The sequence below is a fragment of the Castanea sativa genome, chromosome 6 (assembly GCF_040712315.1).
Source record: "Castanea sativa cultivar Marrone di Chiusa Pesio chromosome 6, ASM4071231v1".
Lineage (NCBI taxonomy): Eukaryota > Viridiplantae > Streptophyta > Magnoliopsida > Fagales > Fagaceae > Castanea > Castanea sativa.
Window position 1 is genome coordinate 52326837 of NC_134018.1, and position 14053 is coordinate 52340889.

Here is a 14053-nt window from a genome sequence, read left to right on the forward strand (position 1 = left end):
AACTTCTATAGAGAGAATGATGAATTAGGGCAATATCTGTCTCCGATCACAATATGCATGTAGAGATTCAACAAAACCTTTTGCAACTCTAAGACGGACCTTAAAATAATCCTTATATATGTCTAGGGTTGTGAGAAAAGAAACCCTACACAAATACACTTGGATATACGTGTAATCATAATTGAAAAGGCTGATTTCGTAATTCTCAACAGATACAGCTTTTGTTCAGCTGCTGTCGAGCTTCAACATTAAATCTTGATAGATAGGCTTATATCGGGACATCTGTCAAGCTTTAATGAACATCACTTCTTCACTTGTTTCTTGAACAAACTTACATGACTTTAACACTTGACTTGATCAACATGTTTCTTGAAGCCTTAAACCATCTTAGATCTACTCAGTTACAAGTAAATTGCATTTTGTCAAAGGATTAGCCAATTACATAAAATAACGTCCCTAACAATCTCCCACTTTGGCAATCCGTGACAAAACCATAACAAACAAATGAATCATGAGAGAAGTCTTAAGTCACTAAACTCATAATCACTTGTTGAATTACAAAATAAGTCTAATCCTAACATAAATTCTTGAAAAAATTTGTAAGAAGAGAATTCATGGCAAGATAGATTTTCACAACCTGTCTTTCTGAAACACTTAAACGAAACACTTAAACAAAACTCATCAAGGCATCATATGTGAAACAAAAATAAAAGATTGCATACATAAAGAACACATGTGTATTAAGAGAGAAAGGAAACAACACATGGGAGAGGTGAAGAACAACACACATCATCATATATATATATATATATATATATATATATATATATATATCAAAAGATAAGTACAATGTATGTCAATAAATGGTTACAAGACCAATATACATGAGGTAAAAGTAACTAAAAGAAAAAAAGATACATAAAATCCTTACTACATTCCTCAAAAAAAAATGTATAGACACTCCCCTAAACAAAAAATGTCTTATACTAACTCTCCCCCTAAGTACAAGACTACTCTCATCCAAAACTACTCTCCCTTTTTGTCACAAATGACAAAGGGTAAGTCACTGAGAGGGCGTCATCTCGACATCATTGGAAGAGCTAGCATCCTCATCACTATCAGCACCATCATCACTATCCTCATCAACTGAACCTTCTGGAGAAGGAGATGGTGAGGGAATGAAACCACCAAGTTGAGCCTACAGTCGCGCAATACGATTGACACAGGTGTTCACTTGACATAGTTTATTAGAAAAAACGTCAGGGCGAGTATCCATGCGCTGAAGTTGCGCCATGATGGCCACTAGGGTTACAACACTGGTTGAGGAAGAAGGAATAGAGGTGGAAGGACCAGCAGAAGCTGCAGGATCAGGAGTCACCACACGTGGCCACTTCAGGCGAAGTTAAGCCTCGCACCATCGAACGGTACCAGCGTCGATGGCACCCATAATGGGAAAGAGATGAGAAGAATCAAGAATCTCGATGGAAAAGTGTCGAAGGATACGCGTGATAGCCAACGAAAAGATGAGCTTATCACGTGTAGCCGTATCCTGATAGACATCGATGACCAATGTGATGAAGTGAGAGGGGAAGTCAATCGAGAGAAACTCCATTAGAGCAAGAAGAAAACAAGCACGAGGCTCAGTGATGGAGTTATAGTGAGACAGTGGAGTAAGAGTGAATGTCATCACTATGTTAAGGAACCTCGGACCTTTTGCAAAGCCCGAGCATGGGGTGGTTAACTTACCACTCCATGTGAAAGGTGTCTCACAAAAGTGAGACAGAAGCTCGTCTCCAGACACAGTCCTAAGATGCTCACAACCAGGGTAGTCAGAATGTGCTACCCTAGGTATATGTAGTACCTCGAAAATAAGCTCTGGGGTAACTACGATACATGTACCTTAAATGAACGTAGCAAACTGAGGTACAGAGGTATTGATTCCGTGTATATTGGAGTAAAATTCCTATATAATCACGACGGGACACCTCAGTGGACTCTTACAGAGAGAAGCCCAACCTTGGGTCCGAATGACGGCAGGGAGAGGAGTGTCGAAAAATTCCGACAGAATGACTTGGCGTTCCGAATGAACACCACGTCTTTGAAACTTCTCTGAGAAGTCCTTTCGGGCCTCCTCATCATGGAACTAAATGTGAAGAGGAGAAAGATTAGAAGAAGAAGACCTAGAACCACGAAGAGGGTTTTGAGCTGGAGTGAATTTGCGCTGTTTGGGTGCCATAGCACAGTCTATCTGAGAGAGAGAGAGAGAGAGAGAGAGAGAGAGAGAGAGAGAGAATAAGAAAACACATCACAAACAGAACCAAAGAATGGAAAGAAAGAGGTACGTTTGCATGAAATATGCATAAACATGCGACGTTCAAGAATAAATACATCATGGGCATAGCCCAATCCAAACCTACCAGCATTCATTTCGCATTTTAATCAAACACACATCTATAATGCATGAAACAGAGTTAAAATGCAATGATAATACAGTGCATGAGAATATAACAACAAATCAACATTACCCAACCCAAAGATTTCACAAAAACTTCAAAAACCCCAAAACCTATGTCTAAAATGCATCAATGCTTGTAAAAAGAGGGTTTAAGAACACTTACCAAGTGATTGAGGCTTGAACAAGGCCGAAATATGAGTGGGTGAGGAGATTGGAGTGAAAGAAAAGTGTTTGGAGTGAGAGAAAATATTTTATGTCTAGAGAGAAAGAGAAAAAAGTGAGATCTGATTTGCGCCACAAGTATATAAAGAAATCACAGCTCGATGGATTGAAGTATCTGTTGAGATTTTTCGAGCACTAAATCTCGTCGAGGTGCTATCGAGAATTTGTTGACGGCAAAAATGCTTCAATGGATTGAGAAGCTATCAAGAATCTATCGATTAGATAGAAGGTTGCTCGATGGATCGAAGAAACTATTGAGCATCTATCAAGAAGAAACACAAAAACCTCTACGGATCGAGATTGCGATAAGATCTGTCAAGACAAGAAGAAAGAGGGGCTCGATAGAAGAGAATCTATCGAGGATCTGTCAAGAAGATGACGAGCTTGAAGAAAGGAGTTTTTTAAAGAGAGGAAAAACACATGAAGATGAATGCAACAAACAAGCTACTCAACATAGATCCAATCAACATATTAAGCTCTCAAAAACATCTCTCAACATATATGTAAAGCATTTAGAGATCCAAACACACACACACACACACACACACACACTAAACAAGTCTAACTAATTTTATATTTCAAAAACAAGTTAAGACAGTTTAGTGAGCATATGTTAACACATGTATTCCTTGTGATGGCCAAATCACATTGTACCTGCACATGTATCAAAAGTAGCAAAGAATTTTTGCATGAAGTGTGTGAAGAACATAACAAGTTTGCATAAGTTTCTCATATTATGATGATTTGAGATATGAGGGAAGCAAAAACACTCACACATAATCATAACTGTTTAATGGAGACTATCACCTTCGAGGTATATTCTATAACTCCCACATCTCCTAAAAACACGCTTGCAACCATATTTAAAAGCATTTTAATTCTTTTTGCTTTTATATTTCTTTGCATATTTTTCTTTTTGAACATATCATGCATGGGCATATAGAGAGGGAGAAGAAATACCTAATTATGTAAGCCAAAATATCACAATTTTGCTATGCCAAAGCACACAGATGTTATACATGATTGGTGAGCTTTAGTGGTGTGATGGTTATTTATGCCTTTCTCTTAGGATTTTTTAGTCATTCTTGTCAAAAAGAGTGAGATGAGTATTAAACGTAAAAGAGACAAACTTAATCGTACTCATCACGAACATGAGCCACAAAGCTCACTTGCTTAGTTGTGCATTAGAGTGCTCATCTAAGCTATAAGAGATACAAAGTTTAGAAAACTTTGTTTCAATGGCCATACAAGGTACACAAGTACCAATATATTCAAACACACACTATTTTGTATTTTTCTAATTTTTCAATTTTTTTTTAAATTTTTATGAAAAACAAAATAAAGCAATACTGAAAACAAACAAACAAAAACATGTTAAACAAACAAAGCATAAAACTAGATGCAAATGCATGAGAAAAAAGGAGAAGAAAGGGAGATCACTCCATGGAGATTACACCAATGTTTTGGTGTAAGAATTCAAACAGTTTGCTATCAAGAGGTTTAGTGAACAAGTCGGCCTTCTGATCATCAGTATGAATGAACTTAAGAGTGAGTGTGCCATCTTCGACAAGCTCCCGAATGAAGTGGTGTCGTATCTCTATATGTTTTGTTTGAGAATTTTGAACAGGATTTTTAGAGATGTTAATGGCATTGGTATTGTCACAATAAATGGTGAGATGTTCCTAACAAATACCGTAATTAAAGAGGAGTTTTTGCATCCATAAAAGTTGGGTGCAACAGCTACCAACAGCAATGTATTCAACCTCAGCAGTGGAAAATGAGATGGAATTCTGCTTCTTACTCATCCAGGAGACAAGATTATTACCCATGTAAAAACAACCCGTTGAAGTACTTTTTCTATCATCAGCATTCCCAGCCCAGTCTGCATCAGAATACCCAATTAAGACATCATTGGTGTCCTCGCTATACCACACTCTGAAATCGGCAGTGGATTTGACATATTTTCTGATTCTTTTTAAAGCAATCATATGAGACCTTTTGGGGTTAGCTTGCTATCTAGCATAAACTCCTACACTGTAACTAATGTCAGGTTTACTAGTAGTAAGATAAAGAAGACTACCTATTATGCTTCTATATAAAAGAAGAATCAACACTTTTGCCTAACAAATCAACAATGAGTTTAACATTTGGGCTCATGTGGGTTCTAACAGAACTAGCAGATTCCAAACCAAACTTTTTCACAAGATTTTTAGCATATTTAGATTGAGATATGAATATACCTGACTCTTGCTAACGAATTTGCAATCTAAGAAATTGATTCAACTCTCCAATCATGCTCATCTCAAACTCGGCCTGCATAAGCTTTGAAAAGTTTTGAGCAAGTTCATCCTTTGTAGTCCCAAAGATGATATCATCAACATAGGCTTGAGCTACTATCAACTCGCTATTCTCCCTTTTGATAAACAGAGTTTGATCTATCCTCTTGTGAAGTCATGTGAGATCAGGTATTCTGTAAGTCAGTCATACCAAGCTCTAGGTGCTTGCTTTAATCCATAGAGAGCCTTCTTGAGGTACAACACATGATCCAGAAAGTGTGGATCAATGAATCCTTTTGGCTGAGCAACATAGACATCTTCTTTAAGAAATCCATTCAAGAGTGCAGTATTCACATCCATTTGGTAAAGCTTGAACTTCAATTGACAAGCAAGGGCTAGAAGAACCCTAATGAATTTTATGCGAGTTATAGGAGCAAATGATTCATCAAAATCCACTCCTTCCACTTGAGAGTATCCTTGGGCCACCAGATGAACCTTGTTGTGGATCACATTTCTCTCCTCATCAGTTTTATTGCGGAATATCCACTTTGTGCCAATGATGTGCTCTCCTTCTAGTCTAGGTACTAGGGTCCAGATATCATTCCTTTGAAACTGGAGCAGTTAATCATGCATGGCCTCAACCCAGCTTTCATCTTGGAGAGCATCTTCAAACTTGATGGGTTCAACCTGCGACAAATAGGAAGAATAAGACACAAAGTTAGTAACACATTTATCAACTGTACGCTTTCTTAGTGTAAGTTCATTCATATTGCCCAAAATAACTTCAGGAGGGTGATTCAGCTTGATCCTTGAGGAATGTCATTTCTCTTCATGAGATTTAGACTCAGGTGATGTAGGAATATCTACTGAGGCTTCTACAACACTTGGAGAAACAGGCTCATTATCAACTTCTACTTGAACAGCCTTAGGCTTTGAAGGAAGTATTTCCTTAGGTATTTCCTCACTTCTTTTCTCAGAACCAGAGTTTGAAGCTTCATTAATAACAACACTGACAGTTTTCATCACCTTCTTGGTCCTTTTGTTGTATACCTGATAAGCTTTGCTTGTGGAGGAGTATCCCAAAAATATTCCTTTATCGCTTTGGGAGTCAAACTTTCCCACATTCTCTCTATCCTTCAGAATGAAACAAGTACTTCCAAAGATTTTGAAATACTTCGCATTTGGCTTTCTTCTCTTCCATAATTCATAGGGAGTCTTCTTTGTACCGAGTTTGAAGTATACCCTGTTAACCGTATGACATGCGGTATTGACTGCTTCTCCCCATAGATTTCTGGCCACATCTTTATTGTGCAACATGGCTCTAGCCATTTCTTGTATGACTTTGTTCTTTTTTTCTACTATACCATTTTGCTGAGAAGTAATAGGAGTAGAGAATTCTTGATATATACCAGATCTAGTGCAAAAAAGATTCCATGTATGAGTTCTCGAATTCTTTACCATGATTACTGCGAATTCGATCAATTTTCATATTCTTCTCATTTTGCAATATTGTACACAAAGCTTCAATGTGCTCAAGAGCATCTGACTTGGATCTTAGAAGAATGACCTAAGTATACCTAGTGAAATCATCCACTACAACCATGATGCACCTCTTCCCTTCAAGAGATTCATAACTAGTTGGACCCATGAGATCTAGATATAGTAGCTCCAAAGGTCTAGATATAGCTGATATTTGAGTGCCTGGATGTTTTTCTTTCGTTTGTTTCCCAAGCTGACACGGTCCACACACAACATTGCTAACCCTGTTGAGCTTTGGTATTCCTAACATTGATTAATGCTTAGATACAATTGACAAATGTTTGTAGCTAGCATGTCCCATCCTTTGGTGCCATAGGTCTTCATTTGGCAAATGAATACTATGCACACAATATCAGCATCAGGTACCAATCCATAGCAGTTATCCAGGGTGCAAACTCTGCTTATGAGTTTCTTCCCAGACTCATTCAACACAAGGCATTTCCCTTTTGAGAACAACACCATGAAGTCTTGATCACATATCTAACTTATTCTCAACAAGTTTACTCTTTGTAATGTCTGGCAGTCCAGGTAGAGAGATAGCTCCCTTCCCTTTTATTTGTGATTTGCTCCCATCACCAAAAGTGACATTTCCACATTTCTTAGACTTGAAAACCTTGAAGAGAGAACGGTTTCCAGTCATGAGTTTTGAGCATCCACTATCAAGGTACCACAAACATGTATCCATTACCTTAAATGCAAACTTCATCATAAAGCACACTTCATGCTTGCTTGACAAATCAGTAGGGAAGGTTTTCTCTCTTATCTGCCATTTATGTACAAAATCTTTAATTTTCACCCTTCTTAGACGAACTCCTTTGTACATTTTCATTTTGAAGTAGTCTAGTTTCTCCGTTGTCACACTAAGACCTTTTTCAACAGTCATCAAGATAGCTTTCAAATAACTTTTAGACTTACATTTCCTGAGACATTCAATCAAATAGAGATTAGAAAAGTAAGATGTATTTGAAATAAAAGATCTTTTCATGCTGCTTGCAGCCATGACAATAGGGGTCAATGGATCACACAACAAAGATTAACCCTAATCAGAGTGTGCTCGCTTTGATACCACTTGATAGGCCAAAAATGTATCGACCCCTTTGGTAAATTAATTAATTATCCAAGTTAATTAATTAAGTGAATTTAAATTGAAATAGAGTGGTAGCACAAATAAATCACCAACTAAGTTAAATACAGTGGAAAATAAATTTGATACAGGTGATTTGTTTACGAATGAGAAAAATCACCAAGGCAAAACCCCATCGGGGTGAATTTAAGGTCACCACTCCCAAGAATCTCCTATTATCAAAATAAGCGTTTACAAGTAAAATGAATTCCAGTACCTAATAGCAACCTACAGTTGAACCCTTACCCCAATACCCAATTGGACTTGCAATGTAGCAGCAATCTCTTCTTTCAATGCACGAATCACAGTACGTGACTAACCAATGATGCACGGATCCCAGTACATGACTAACACACCAATCTTGAGTAAGATGTTAGCTGCAAAGTTCTTTAGTTCATCAACATGAAGATCAAGAAGCTCTTTGGTTACAAAACCGTTGGCGCAAAAACGCAGTAACTTCTACAGAGAGAATGATGAATTGGGGCAATTTCTGTCTCCAGTCACAATATGCAAGTAGAGATTCAACAAAACCTTTTGCAACTCTAAGACGGTCTTTAAAATAATCCTTATATATGTCTATGAATGTGAGAAAAGAAACCTTACACAAATAAACTTGGATATGCATGTAATCAGATCTGAAAAGTCTGATTTCGTAATTTTCGACGGATACAGTTTCTGTTGAGCTGCTGTTGAGTTTCAACATTAAACCTTGATAGATAGGCTTCTGTCGAGACATCTGTCGAGCTTTAATGAATAACACTTCTTCACTTTTTTCTTAAACAAATTTGCATGGCTTTAAACATTTGACTTGAACAACATGTTTTTTGAAATCTTAAACTATCCTAAATCTACATAATTACAAGTAAAGTGCATTTTTTCAAAGGATTAGCCAATTACATCAAATTATGTCCCTAACATTAGTCAACTCACTTAACGATTGCCTCTTTGTCTTGTGTTTTTGTCTCAATTTTGTTTCATTCAGAACATTTCTTGTTAGAAGACAATTGGAGTGGGTGAGGTCCAAAATGGTCTGTACTTGTTGCAGAAATCCACTTCTAGGATTGCACCTTCTCTGCTAGATCATCTTTCCACCAACAAGAACCTCAAGTCAGCCTTTTCAATTTCTGTTTCAAATAAAGATATGTCAATCTTGTGGCATTTTAGATTAGGACATCCTTCTTTTGATAAATTGTCATCTTTAACGGATGTATTACCTTCTTTCTCTGCTAAATGTACTGATGTTTGTACTATTTTTCCTTTGGCTAAGCAAAAGAGATTGTCTTTTCCTTCTCATAACAATTTGTCTACTGAACTTTTTTCTTTGATTTATGTGGATGTATGGGGTCCATATTCTATCTGTACACATGATGGTTTTAAGTTTTTCCTTACCATTGTTGATGATGCCACAAGGTCTACTTGGGTGTATCTCATGAAAGCTAAATCAGATGTCAAACATCTTTTAATCTCTTTCTATAACGTGATTTTCACCTAATTTAACATTGGTATCGAGGCAATCAGATCAGATAATGCTCCTGAATTTTCCTTGCTTGATTTTTATAGTAATCATGGCATTATACATCAAAAGAGTTGTGCTTATACACCTTAGCAAAATTCTGTGGTTGAAAGAAAGCATCAACATCTTTTGAATGTTGCTAGATCCCTTAAGATTCAATCCAATCTCCTTTCAGCTTATTGGGGTGATTGCATTCTTACAGCAACTTATCTCATTAACAGATTTCCTGTACCTTTGTTAGACCATAAATCCCCTTTTGAACTTATTTTTCATAAGCAACCTTATTTTAGCCATCTTAGAGTCTTTGGTTGTCTATGTTTTGTTTCTACTCCTTCTGTTCATAGATTGAAATTTGACTCTAGAGCTATTCCTTGTGTTTTTATAGGTTATCCCTTTAATATGAAACGTTACAAGGTCCTTAACCTTCATACTAGGAAAATTTCTGTCTCTAGAGATGTTTTTCATGAATCTATATTTCCTTTTTCCTCTTCATCTAAATCCTTGTTGTCACCTCCTTTATCACTTCCCTTGTCTAATACTTTTGCTCCTGCTTTTGAATCTTCTTCTTGTCCAATTTCTATTCATGTTCCTACTACAGACACACCTCTTGCTGAGCACCTCTCTTCCCCCACATCTCATGCAGACACCTCTTCTGTAGAATTACCTACTCCCAATTCTTCTATTTTTATTGGTTCTTTATCAATTTCTTTGGATTCTGTTGTCCAACCTGATCAGTCCATTACTCTTCCTATTATTCAACATGATCAGTCCTCTACTCTTCCTCTTGTTCAACTTGATTAGTCCACTATTCTTCCTTCATCTGTACCTTCTCTTAGAAAATCCACTAGGATTAGTCATAAACCTGCCTATTTGCAGGCCTATCAGTGTCGCTAGGTGTCTTAGGTTTCCTCAAGCACTGCTTATCCTTTATCTTCATATTTTTCTTCTCACAGACTATCCCCTAAACACTTGCACTTTTGTAATATGATTTCCTCAATTGAGGAACTGAAGTTCTATCACCAAGCAATTCAAGATCCCAAGTGGAGGGAAGCTATGGCAACTGAGATTTTTGCCCTTGAATCTAACCACACTTGGTGTCTCACTGTTCTTTCACCTCATAAGAGAACCATTGGATGTAAATGGGTGTATAAGGTGAAATATAGGTCTGATGGTACTATGGAAAGGTATAAAGCCAGATTAGTGGCTAAGGGATTCACTCAAAAGGAAGGTCTTGATTATCTTAAGACTTTTTCTCCTACTGCAAAGCCTGTTTCTGTAAAATGCCTTCTTGCAGTGGCTGCTGTGCAAGGCTGGTATCTTTGTCAACTTGATGTCAACAATGCATTCCTTCATGATGACTTGAAGGAAGAAGTGTATATGGATCTTCTACCAGGCTTCCACAGCAAGGGGGGCTAGTATGCAAGCTTGCTAAGTCCTTATATGGACTAAAGCAAGCTTTAAGGCAATGGTTTGCGAAATTCTCCACTGCCTTACCCCTTCTAGGTTTCACACAGTCTAAAGCTGACTATTCCCTATTCACTAAGAAGAATTCTACTTCTTTTATTGCCTTATTGGTATATGTTGATGACATTTTAATTGCTAGTGATAATAAGCAAGTCATAGATGAATTGAAGGTTTTGCTAGATCATCAATTCAAGTTGAAAAACCTAGGTGATTTGAAGTTTTTCTTGGGTCTTGAAGTGGCAAGGACTGCAGATGGTATTGACTTGTGTCAAAGGAAATGCACACTTGAAGTATTGAGTGATGCTGGTATGATAGGGTGTAAGCCAGCAAAGATACCAATGGATCAAAATCTCAAGCTCAATAAGTATACAGGGAAAGAGTTACAAGATCCTAGCTCATACAAAAGGTTAATAGGAAGACTTTTGTACCTAACCATAACCAGGCCTGACATAACCTTTGATGTGCACAAATTAAGCCAATTCATGGAACATCCTAGAGAACCACACTTAAATGCAGCTAATAAGGTCTTGCAGTATCTCAAGGCAACACTAAGACAAGGCTTTTTCTTTTCAAGCAAGTCAAAATTGCATCTAAAGGCCTTTGCAGATGCAGATTGGGCTTCTTGCCCTGATGCTAGAAGATTAGTGACTGGTTTTTGTGTTTTTCTTGGTGAATCTCTGATCTCATGAAAATCTAAGAAGCAATAGACAGTGTCACGATCCTCAGCAGAATCAGAGTATAGATCCATGATAGTAGCAGTTTGTGAGATTATTTGGCTTCTATATCTGCTCGGTGACATTCAAATAAAGCACCCTCAAGAAGCTCTTTTGTTTTGTGACAGTTAGGCAGCCCTTCACATAGTTGCAAATCCTGTTTTTCATGAAAGAACCAAACACATTGAAATTGATTGTCATCTTGTGAGAGACAGTTTTGGAAGGGTTCATCAAGTTGCTACATGTTAGAACAAACTCACAAATTGCGGATTTGTTGATAAAGGCTTTGAATGCACAACAATTTTCTTTGCTTGTGTCCGAGTTGAATATGGTCAATATACATGCCCCTCTTCCACTTAAGGGGGGGGGGGTGTCAAGATAGTGAATGGACTGATAGAAGTAAGGGCAAAGAAAAGAAGAAAATCATCAAAGAACAAGGTTGTAAGCTAAACGACAGTACTGTTCTATAGCGGATAGTGTAAACGATAGGTAGTTTAGTTTCTGTATATAAGTGTTAAGTATGTGATTGGCACGTGTGAGTGTTTGTTAGTTTGTTATTATTGGAGGGAAAGTTAGTTATTCCTCCTCTGTTATATATATATGATTGTATCCCTTTGTACAGAATTCAATTCAATACAAAATCTTTCTCTAGAAGTTTCTCTGTTTTTTGATAGATATAACACTTGAAACTTGACATGTAGCAAGTTTTTATTTGTGAAGTATAAAGTGAACTAGGGAAAGTGGGATAGAAGATTTGGATTCTCGATTCAAGCCCCAATTTTTATATTTGATGTAACTAGGGTACAAAATTTAAAACATATCACTGAGTTTGTGACTATTGATCGATTAAGTATCAATTGAATGTCCATTGAATTTTGAATCTCAATTGATCGAGTGATTGTTGAAATTTAGATAGAGTGTCTTTTAGGTACTTCAATAAACACATTGATCTTGAAAACTTGAATAACATTTATAGATTCAATAAATATTAAATTGTCATGGAATTCCTCAATCTAAATATTCTAATAATTTTATAAATGGAATTCAAATATTATGATTGCAGAATTTCCTATAACAATTTTGAAATATAAAACTTAAGATACCATAATCAAGTGGTTAATTTTTGTTTGTGCAACCTAATTTTTCATACTACCGTGGATGTAACAAATTTTTTGTGTTAATAAATAAAAAAAACGTTCCATAATATAATAAAAAGGTAATGGAATAGTTTACTCTTAATTTGAAACCTTTCAGGAATTCTTTCTTTTTTCGTGTATATGGACAGTACAATTCGGCATTTTAAATCGAAACTTACTTGACTAAAAAAATTAAAAACTGCATGAAATTAGGGAGAAGAAAAAAATTATTTTTAAAAGTGGCGTGCAAAAGTATTCCATAATTGTGGGTATATATCAATTAGACTTAAGTCGGCTAGTCAATAATTTAAGTACCAACTCCACGAGTCCAAATCTTCTGTCCACTCTTTTTACTCCACTATATACTCCACAAATAAAAACATGCCACATATCCATCTATTTTATTAAATGCTAAATTTATACTTTCTATTATTTCAATTGCCTAAATATGATGGGTTATTTATTTATTTATTTTAGGAAATTGATATAATAGAAGGCATAAATTTAGCATTGGATAAAATAGATGGACATGTGGCATGTTTTTATTTGTGGAGTATATAGTGGAGTAGGAAGAGTGGGACAGAAGATTTGGACTCTAACTCCACACCTAGTTTTTATAACAATGATTCTCGATTTATTTATTAAGCAAAAGCTAATGTAATCATAACAATCATCTTCCAATTTAAAACTGCATTTTTTTCAATGTGATTTCAATCTACCACTCTTGCTTCTAAACCCAAAAAAATAAAGCACCAATACAAGACTACACCAATTATCACCGCTACTTATCCATATATCAATACAAGAAATTTGGTCTTTCGTGATGGCTTATAGTTGTTGCTAATGCTTTAAATATCGTCACTAATTATATTGGCAACGAAAAATATCGTCGCTAATTTTCGTTAAATGAAAATAGTAACAAAAAAGTTTTTTTAGTGACGATATTAATGTCGTCGCAAATACAATACTATTAACGACGACAAAGTCGTCGCTAACAGTGAGAATTGTCGTCATAAATAACTCGAGACCCCAAGACAAAATGTTGTCGCTACTAGCTCATTAGTAGTGATGAATTTTTTTTGTCGTCGCTATTAGATTATTATTAACGACGACATTTTTGTTGTCCCTAATATGTCATTACTAGAGACGACATATTAGCGACGAGGCTTGCTGTCGTCATAGATAATGATATATAAGTGACCACAAACATGTCATCACTAAAAATTGCATATTAGCGATGATATTGTTTGTTGTCACTAATGATATGATAAAATATTAGCGATGACATTGTCGTCGCTAATAATATTTTACATTTTTTTTCTTTAAAATTTACATTCTGAATTTTACACGGGTACCTGTTGGGAAATAACAAAGCATAATCCTATGTACATATAAAATTTTCAATCACAAATACTCACATATGCATAACAACTGCTCAATCAATAACTACTAATAAGGGAAAATAATACCCAAGTTCAATATCATATACATAATAAAAGTTCCAATCTATTCACTCAAATATTTATCAAATGATAACAAATTCCTCATGAAGATATGCAACCAAGACCCAACAGAGGTTAACTCTTCAGCAAATGGCTTGGAGGCAATAAAG